The 8,981-nt window shown below is 38.0% G+C and overlaps 1 long non-coding RNA gene across 1 annotated transcript in view; it reads left to right on the forward strand.

The window, feature by feature from the left end:
- The window catches only part of LOC126391574 (uncharacterized), an 86,519-nt gene extending 77,934 nt beyond the window's left edge, over positions 1 to 8,585 (forward strand). Inside the window, exon 3 of the long non-coding RNA XR_007570099.1 lies at positions 8,499 to 8,585. This is a non-coding gene — a long non-coding RNA (uncharacterized LOC126391574). The remainder of the gene's footprint in view (positions 1 to 8,498) is intronic.
- The last annotated feature ends 396 nt before the right edge of the window (positions 8,586 to 8,981 follow it).

Raw genomic sequence — 8,981 nt, forward strand, 5'->3', positions numbered from 1 at the left:
TTTTTATTCTGTTTTTGCCTTTTGTCAGGGGAGGCCATTCTGTAAAAGTACGTTTTCAGATGAGATTTAAAGGCGTGAACAGAGTCAGCTGATCTGATGCTCAGTTGGAGGCTGTTCCAAAATCTGAGGAGCAAGAACTGAAAAGGCTAGATCAGCCTTTGTCTTTAACCTGGACTCTAGAGCAGTTACAAGACCCAGACTAGCAGACCTGAGGGGCCTGTTTGGGTTGTACGGTGTGAGAAGCTCAGTTATATACTCTGGTGCCAGATCACTGAGAGCCTTGTAGGAGATTAAAAGCACTTTGAAATGGTTTCTTAAAGAGACAGGAAGCCAAAATAGGTGTGATGTGTGAGGATGGTTTTGTTTGGTCAAAAGTCCAGCTGCTGAAGTTTGGACAGTTCGGAGCTGACACGTAGCTCGATTGTTTAGGCAGGTGAACAAGGTATTAGTATTCAAGACAGAGGATATAAGAGCATGTATGATTTTCTCTGTCTTATTGAAGGACAGAAGTGACCTACATTTGGAGATATTCTTCAGCTGGTAAAAACAAGACTGGACTACATTCTTCACATGTTGCTCCAGGCTCAAATTACTGTCAGGAATATCAGTCAGATTTTTTGCACCTGATTTTATGTTCGGATTGAGGAGGCCGAGAAGCGGCTGAATTTGTTTGAGATATGTTCAGGTCAACTGATGAGAAATTATGTCTCTTCAGTGTTAACCCTTTAAAACTTGTGCAAATTGGCCTGAGTCCTTTCAAGACCACACAACAAAGGCAACAAGCAACTTTACAGCAAATGATCCAAAAATCAGCAAGAAATTAGTAAATGTTACAAGAACATTTCCTGAAAATTAATTAAAAAATAAAGTCAAAAACAAACAAACAAGCCCCCCAAAATGTTAAATACATATATAAAATGAGTGAGAGATTTTGTTCTGTAATATTATTTTTTAAAATACTTTTAGAATAATTATAAATACATTTTTCTGGGCACTTTTTCTTATATTTTTGATCATTGTCTAATAATTTACCCTACTTTTTCTTTTTTTTCAGGTTATTTTTCTTGTCATGTTTTACTATTTTTTTTTTTTTTTTGCAATTTACAGAACATTTCTTGCCAAGTTGCTCATAGCCTTTTTAGTGCATTTTGAAAGAAACCAAACCAGGTCACTCAGGTTTCAAAGGTTTAAATGCATGTACAGTAAAAGGTGTCTGAATGCAGCCCAAGAAAACTGATGTCTCTCCAGGTTTCAAAGGGGTACATTTTAAGAGGTTTTTGGGACATCCAGCTTTTTATGTCATACAGGCAACTATGCAGAGAAGCTAATTTACTAGCACTGCCCTGAACAATCCAAACAAACTCTGAACTATGTTAAACTTAGATGACTTTAAAAAGTAAGTTGTGTCTGATACGTTGCAACTTTAACGGCATATCTTTATCCTAATTAGCTTTTACAACTGTTAATAGCTCACACCAATCAGAGGTGACTACAGCAGAAGGTACATCACATGGTTTTTAACCAGTAGGGGGCAGAGAGACTTAAGCACAAACTCATAGAGACAGCTCTGATTACTTACAGTTATAGCCAACATTTTAGGAAATAGTTGTCTGTGTTTACATCTAGTAGACAACATGGGCATCCCATTATAGTCCCATTATAGTCATGTTTGACCACATGAATAGTCCAGTAGTTACTGTGTTTGATGAGGAAGAAGATACACTTCACTACACTATTAATTGTGTCATATACACACATGCACAAACAGGACCTATACATGCATAAAATGGAGAGATCAGCCTTGTTGAAGGGCACCCAGGTAGTGCCCAGGTGGCGAGCTGGCACCTCTCCAGCCACCAGTCCATGCTCCATACTTGGTCCGTGCGTGGATTTGAACCGAAGACCCTCTGTTTCCCAAGCCAAGTCCCTATGAACCTCTGGTTTCCACTAAATCTTAAGGAGAGTATCTGGGTATTCAGCGAGGTGTACAACTTTTTTACCAAACAGTTGCTGAAACAAACTCTCTTTGATGATTTCAACAAGGCACATAGTGAACACTTAGATGTCAGAACATGCTTGGTGGGTGCTGATGTGGATGCAGTCTTCTTTCTAGATGGGTGATTACTGAGGAGGAAGTGGGTTTTCTCCTCTACCTAAATCTTTATTAAAACAGTTTTTGTGACACTGACATGTCAGTTACAACAGCATAGTAAAATGACTGAAAATAATAAGAGCTAAGGACACACAAACTGTTTGGGTATATACACATTTTTACAGCCTTGAGGATTAGTGTATCTATTGATTATTATTCTAGCCCAGTGTCGTCTTTTTGAGTCTTGTATAGCGTCCATTTTTCCTATTTTCTTTCTAGTTGTGCTTCTTGTAGTCTCAGTACGTGTGTTAATTTTTCCCTTAAAAAGATTTCTTCCACAATTATAGCCATTGGTCCTTTGCTGGTGGTGTTTCTTTACCCGAGTTCCTGGTAATCGCTGTCTTGCTTGCTACTTGCAATGTTTTGATCAAATATCTATCACTAGCAGTAACATTTTCTTCAGAAAATGTACATAGATAAAGCACCAAACAACTGCTAGGAACCTAATATGCTAGTATGTGCTTAAGCTCCTTATGTAACACTGACTGTAACGGTGAGACTAAATGTAAAACTAGGGCTGCACGATATCAGGAAAATATGTGATACGTGATTACATTGTTAAATATTGAGATAATGATATGACATGAAATAAACAGAAAGGTTATTCAGCTCTGCCTTTCTATTGCTTTCAGTATACTGCTAAAATACAACAAAGTTCTCGTTGAATTAAAAAACAAAAGGACATTGTTTCCAACATCCTTTTATTGAACAAATTTAACACTGAACTGAACATTAAAGGCACAAAACAGAGTGATAGTCACATTATAAAGAGCTGTTTTCTACTCTACGTTTTCTTAATTAACTCAAAAATCCCTGAGTGAAATATCACAGTCTTTCATGAGGTGTTCATCGCACAAGTTGACATTGCATGACAATTAAAACAAAACAAAACAAGACAGTCTAAACACGGTGTGAAAGCTGATACTTCACGTGTGCTGGCTCCATTTTTCAACACATTTTGAATTTGTGGTTCCTAGAAGAAGATATATCCAAGAACAAGTAAAAGTATCAGCGGTTGATTTCACGTATGTGGTGTGTTAGTGGCGCTTTTGAAAGACACAGTTTGCCTGAAAGCATAAAGGAAGGTATGTTTGTAAGTGGGCGGGTTTGATTGACATGAGAGTCGGTCAATCACATGGATGTGGTTGCCGCCCACTCGCTCCCCCTGTAAGGACGAGGCTTACAGAGGAAAATCTATATTGCTTTGTTGTCGACAGGCTGTTAATCACCAGAAAAGAGACGCCATGTTCAACTGCTTTCATGGTGTTTTAGGTATTTATTTATGGCTTTATTGTGTAAAATGCATTATCATTTTCTTGGTGAACAAAATATTTTTTATTTAATTTTCTTTAGGGTGAAAAAAGGTGCCAAGTGATGATTTACTTTATTCAACAGGGAACATTAGAGTCTAATGTGTCCTGGTGAGTCAGTGGGCTCAGGAACATACAGTAACTGAGATGTTCTGCTTTCAGATCCCCTCCTTTTATCATGGCTCCTCTTGTTCCATATTTCCTGTCACTCCCTCCTTAAAAACAATCTGATGAGAGCAAAATGCCACAAAAAAGAACAGTGTCAAAAAAGGAGCGGTATTGGAGTGTCAAAATGCAAAAGTGATCTTTTAAATGTTGACCCCGGGATACATTAGTGAGCTTTTTGTGCGGATGTGTGACTGCCGGCTGAGTGGCGGACACACATAAGCTTATGGCACTTGTGTCTGAACGTCAATAAAGTTAATTTATATCACCATTTGGCCTGTCACAAGGCTTTTACTGAAGCTAAAAATCATAAACACATTTACACTTTAATCAATATCATAAAAAAATATGGTGCAGCAATGAGTGTTCCTTTTCTCCTGAGACATGGGTGCCAAACACATTAATACAACTTGAACATAATTTATGGGTTGAGAGGCGCCACTACAGCACTTGAACAGTTATACATCCCTCCATTGATTGAAAAGGCTGAGGAAAATAACATTTTCTGCAACTCTTATAATGAGATGCCCTGTGCAGCAACTGATAATGTGTTCCAAAAAAGACTGCTAATGGCTGTAGTGATGAAGGAGAAGAGGATCAAAAACAGTGATGTGATTTCTCCTCTATCCAGGCAACACACTGTGTATACCATTTAAATTTTTATGAACAAACATGAATTAAAATAAGCTTTTTGAGGGAGTTCAAACAGAAATGCAAACAGGGAGCAAAAAAATAAGAAGAAGGGTATCTCGTAGCTTCTGTCATGGAGGGCCTACAGGAAGTAAGGGTTGGCTCTGACTAGAGATTACAGCAGGGGATTCTGTGCACGGATTCCACAATCACTACGGAAAGAAGTGTGGAAGGAAAATAAGTGCCAAAGGGCGAATGTTTGTTTACATTTTTGTGCCAGAAAATGAGGCTGATACCAACAAGGTTTTGGAGGGACATGATTCCTGTAGTGGCGACTTTGGTATGCTAAATGAGCATATTGTGATTGAAAGTACTGTGTGTGTTTGTGTGTGTGTTTCATTCATTGTGGATGATGTGACAGTTACTTATACTGGTCAGTAGATGACGCACTCTGAGGTTTGTCCTGACTATCTGCTCCACCTGAGACTCCTAGACTAACAATAGAGATAAGCTTATGTAGGTTATGCTTGTCTTAGTGTTATTTTGTCTTTGTTTCAATAAATGGTCATAAGTTTAAGTTATATTCTGAGAAAACACTGGAAAAGGCAGGGTAAGAAATGAAGTTCAAGGTGCCCTGTAGAGCAGTGGTTCCCAACTGGTCCAGCCACAGGGTCCACATTTGTCCTCAGTCATCAGTTCAAGGTCCACAGAGTTTTAAATATTCAGCGTCATACTTGCTTTTGGCCATGTTGTCGTGCTAGTTTGGCTAGTTGTAAAGTAGCTATCTGTTTGGTAATCACTCTACAGCAGGAAACGGCACTTCAAAGTAAAAGATCTGTGCCAGATATTCACTGTACTACAAAATAAAGTGTGTTTTTTACAGACTTGACACATTCATGAGTCACTTGCGGCCCATTCAGAAAGGACCCGCTACCCACTTTTGGATCGTGACCTGAACCGCTGTAGAGTTTTCTTATAAACAAAAGTTATTTTTACGTTTAGTGTTTCTCACCAAAATGCATTACGTGTATCGTATATGTATAACAAAGGTAGTGAATCTATTTTCTTACTCATGAAATACTTGCAGAGCTAGGATTTATTGGCATCTAGTGGTGAGGATTGCACATTGCAACCAGCTGAAACTTCTCCATGTGCCAAGCATTAACGATTTGTTAGAATTCCTTCAGTGTTTGTTGTTCAGGAGGTTTTTAAGGGGAGCCAAATATCCTTAGAGGTCTCTTCCTCTCCAAACCGAACAGACAATGCGATTTAAATTGGTAAAAACTCTGAATGAAGCAGTTTCTGTGTTCACCTTTTTACTTCGATAACTTAAGATTCAGTGACCGTTTGCACAAAACACCTTAAGATTTGTCCTTAAGTATGACACTTTAGGCTTAATTTCTCCTTAGCCAAGGGACTCACACAGTCACAAAGAATCCCTTAAAAGGTTTCCTTAGTTAAGGAAAAACTCATTCACTGCATTAAAAGAGATTTTACAGTGGTACAAGTTTCCATGGAGATTGTTTGTTTGCTTGGACGCCTATGATGCCTGTTATCACCTCACAAATTTGGCTTATAGTTAGAGAGTGAAAAAATGGCAGAAGGAAAAAATACTAGAACCATCTTGGTCAGAGGAGGAAAAGGTGAAACTTCTGAGGGGATTACAATCATAGAAAGCGGAAACTAAATTTGAAATACCAGAAAACAATTGTAGGAAGAAGCGATGAAAATGAATTCTTAAGTGTAAAATCAAAAGCGTATTCATCAGGTTCTCCTGGTCGCAGAACACTCTTCTCAGGGTTTGATAGTGTTTTATTTATCACCATAAACTCAGTCATGTTGCAGTTAAGATGGAGTCAGAGATAAGATTTATTTATTTATTTTTTTTACCTTGCTTTGGTTGCTAAAGTCTTTCATAAGTATAAGTATAAGACCAAGTCAAGGAGAACACCATAATTACCTAAGTGAACATTTTCAGGAAACCTTAAGGGGAAGACTTAAGGGTGTTTTGTACAACCGATTTAATTGTGAGGACTTTAAGGAAAATCTTTACTTAAGCTCTTTTGTGCAGCCGGCCCCAGGAGAACAGGAGGTTTTTACCAGGAGCTGAATTCTCTGCATACGTCTCTTCCTTTCCAAAATAAACTGACATGGTGAAAACACCTCTGTTGCAGAGGGGCTGCTAACGTGGCCGATGTAAATATGCAAATGTCCCAAATGTCCCTATCTAGAGCCAGTGTTTGGTTTATCCAATCTGGGCACCTGTGGACACATGGTTGTGCAACACCACAATCTCCATAGAGTAGGACCTGCTCCCTATGTAGATATAAACGGCTCATTCAAAGGTAACAAAAACACAATGATTCTTATGTTCAGGTGATTATACACTAAAGAAAACATACTTATTTTATATTCCATTTCTGCTAATAAATCCCCTTATATCCCACACACTGGATATTTAAGTACAATTTTTGAGGTATTTGAACTGTACTTCCATTTTATTCCACTTTATACTCCTAATCCACTGTATTTCAAAGGGAAATATTGTACATTGCTTCACTACATGTATCTGACAGTTATGAATTACTTTTTAGATTAAGATTTTACATAAAAGAGCATATGAGACTACACTGAAAATGTTACATTTAAACCACACAATGGTGTATATTAAGTACTTCACCTCAATACAACAGTAAAATGCTACATACACATTAAGGCATCAGCAAGAATAATAACTGTAGGCCTTTATATAATATATAATTCTATATCACTCAAATGGGCTGTTTCTCTGCAGAGCAAGTACTTTTACTTTGATTCTTTAAGAGCATGTTGCTAATTATATTTTTGTACCTTTAGTTCAGTAGGATTTAAAGGGTCTACTTAAGGCCTTTTACCTGTAATATTTTCACAGTGTGACACAGTAGGTGCTTTTATATAAAGGTATATTATGCAGGATTGTCGGTTTCTCTTTGTGAACACACTCGCCAGCAAACGTTGAAGTAAAAGCCAACCACAGGTACATTCTTGTGTAGTGTTTCGCCTCAGTATGTTTGCATTTCTTTAGCACTATTTCTCTTGCATGTTGCTCCTTACTGTCTGGCACCTGGTCACTGCCCTTTTTATGATCATTATTGAGAGGGATTAATTCTATATGAGTCTATATATTGTATTTTAGGGAAACTTCTACATAGTATGTCTTTATGTAAATGATCTGATTACACCTTTCAACTTTTTATATTTGAAAAGCTAATTCTTTTTTACAACAGGGGTGACAAACTCATTTTAGGTCATAGGCCACATACAGCCCAATTTGATCTTAAGTGGGGCGGACCAGTAAAACCACTGCATAATCACCTATAAACTACAACCCCTTCAAATGTTCCCTTTTTTAAGTGTAAATAAGTTAATAAATTACATAAATGTTCATCCATTTACAAAACAAACGATGAACAGCCGGCGATATCCTCAGAACAATGATACTAGCATGTCTCAGTTTTTCCACATTCAGTCAGTCTACTGCTCACCTTTATTATATGCGACTTGTTTTCATAATTTTCCATTAAAGTGGAAGCTATTGAAGAAGCAGGTTAAGTCATCTCCTGCCTTACAAACCACTAACTGCAGTTTTGTCAGTGCCTCAGCAGTAAGGTTCCACTAATATTATTTTAAGATAGAAGTCTGATACGGATTCTTTGTACTGAAGCTGCTGGTTGACAATGTTTTGCACAATATTCAGTATATTTAAATATGACCACAGTTAGTAGTCATTGGTTTTTTTTTAGAGAACTGTGTTCTAGTCCAGGCGGAAAAGCCTCTGTGGCAGCATTTTACATGAAGCTCCTGAAACCTCTTAGCCTTCACAAGTGCACCAACATTAGGTGTGCAAAGTCATCTAGTGGGCCGGATTGGACCATTTGGCGGCCGATTCTGGCCCCAGGGCCGTGTTGAACACCCTAGGTTTTTGCATTTTGTTTCAGTCAACATATCAGTTAATTTTAATAAAACTGAACATACCAACTTAGTCAGATCTGGAGACCAGACCCCTCTATCAGACAGACTGTTGACAATTCCCCCTCCCCTACTGCCCAAAGGCTATAATGTGAACCCTGAGGAAACCCATTGTTTTTACTACTAAGGTATAAAAATGGTAGACCAGTCAGTAAAAATGTTAGTGCCTCTCTGTGCCTGTGCTTTTTCAAAGTGGCCAGCTGCACACTATAACTCTCAGCTCTTTCTTTCAGTCACTAGGTGTTTGTAGGAAAAGTGTCTGTGGCCAGCTGGCCCCATTCCACCGTACGGACAACTTCCTCCTGAGCCTCCATAATCACGTGAGTCTTCTCTGGCTTCATATTCCATCCCTCATGTGTCTATTGCTGAACTTTGCTGGCTGACAGGTAATACATTTTAATATGAATGCATAATAGCATGCATATTGGAATATATTATACACATAATATTTGGTTTCAAGTGTTGGGGCATAGTCTGACTTTGACAATGCTGAATACTTTAGGAACAATTTTCCTTTTTTCTTAAACACATTCATTTGTCAGCTCTTTACAGATCGTTCCTCAGAAAATCACTGAGCAGCAGATGAGTTTACCAGAATTCCTCATTAATCAAAGGATGGGGAATGTTGGCAGTGTCAGCGCAGCACGGAAGAATATTTTTGTTTTTTTTGTATACTTGTTTTTTTTGTTTTTTTTTAATTCAAATAAGCCTGCAGC

The sequence above is a fragment of the Epinephelus moara genome, chromosome 1 (assembly GCF_006386435.1).
Source record: "Epinephelus moara isolate mb chromosome 1, YSFRI_EMoa_1.0, whole genome shotgun sequence".
NCBI lineage: Eukaryota > Metazoa > Chordata > Actinopteri > Perciformes > Serranidae > Epinephelus > Epinephelus moara.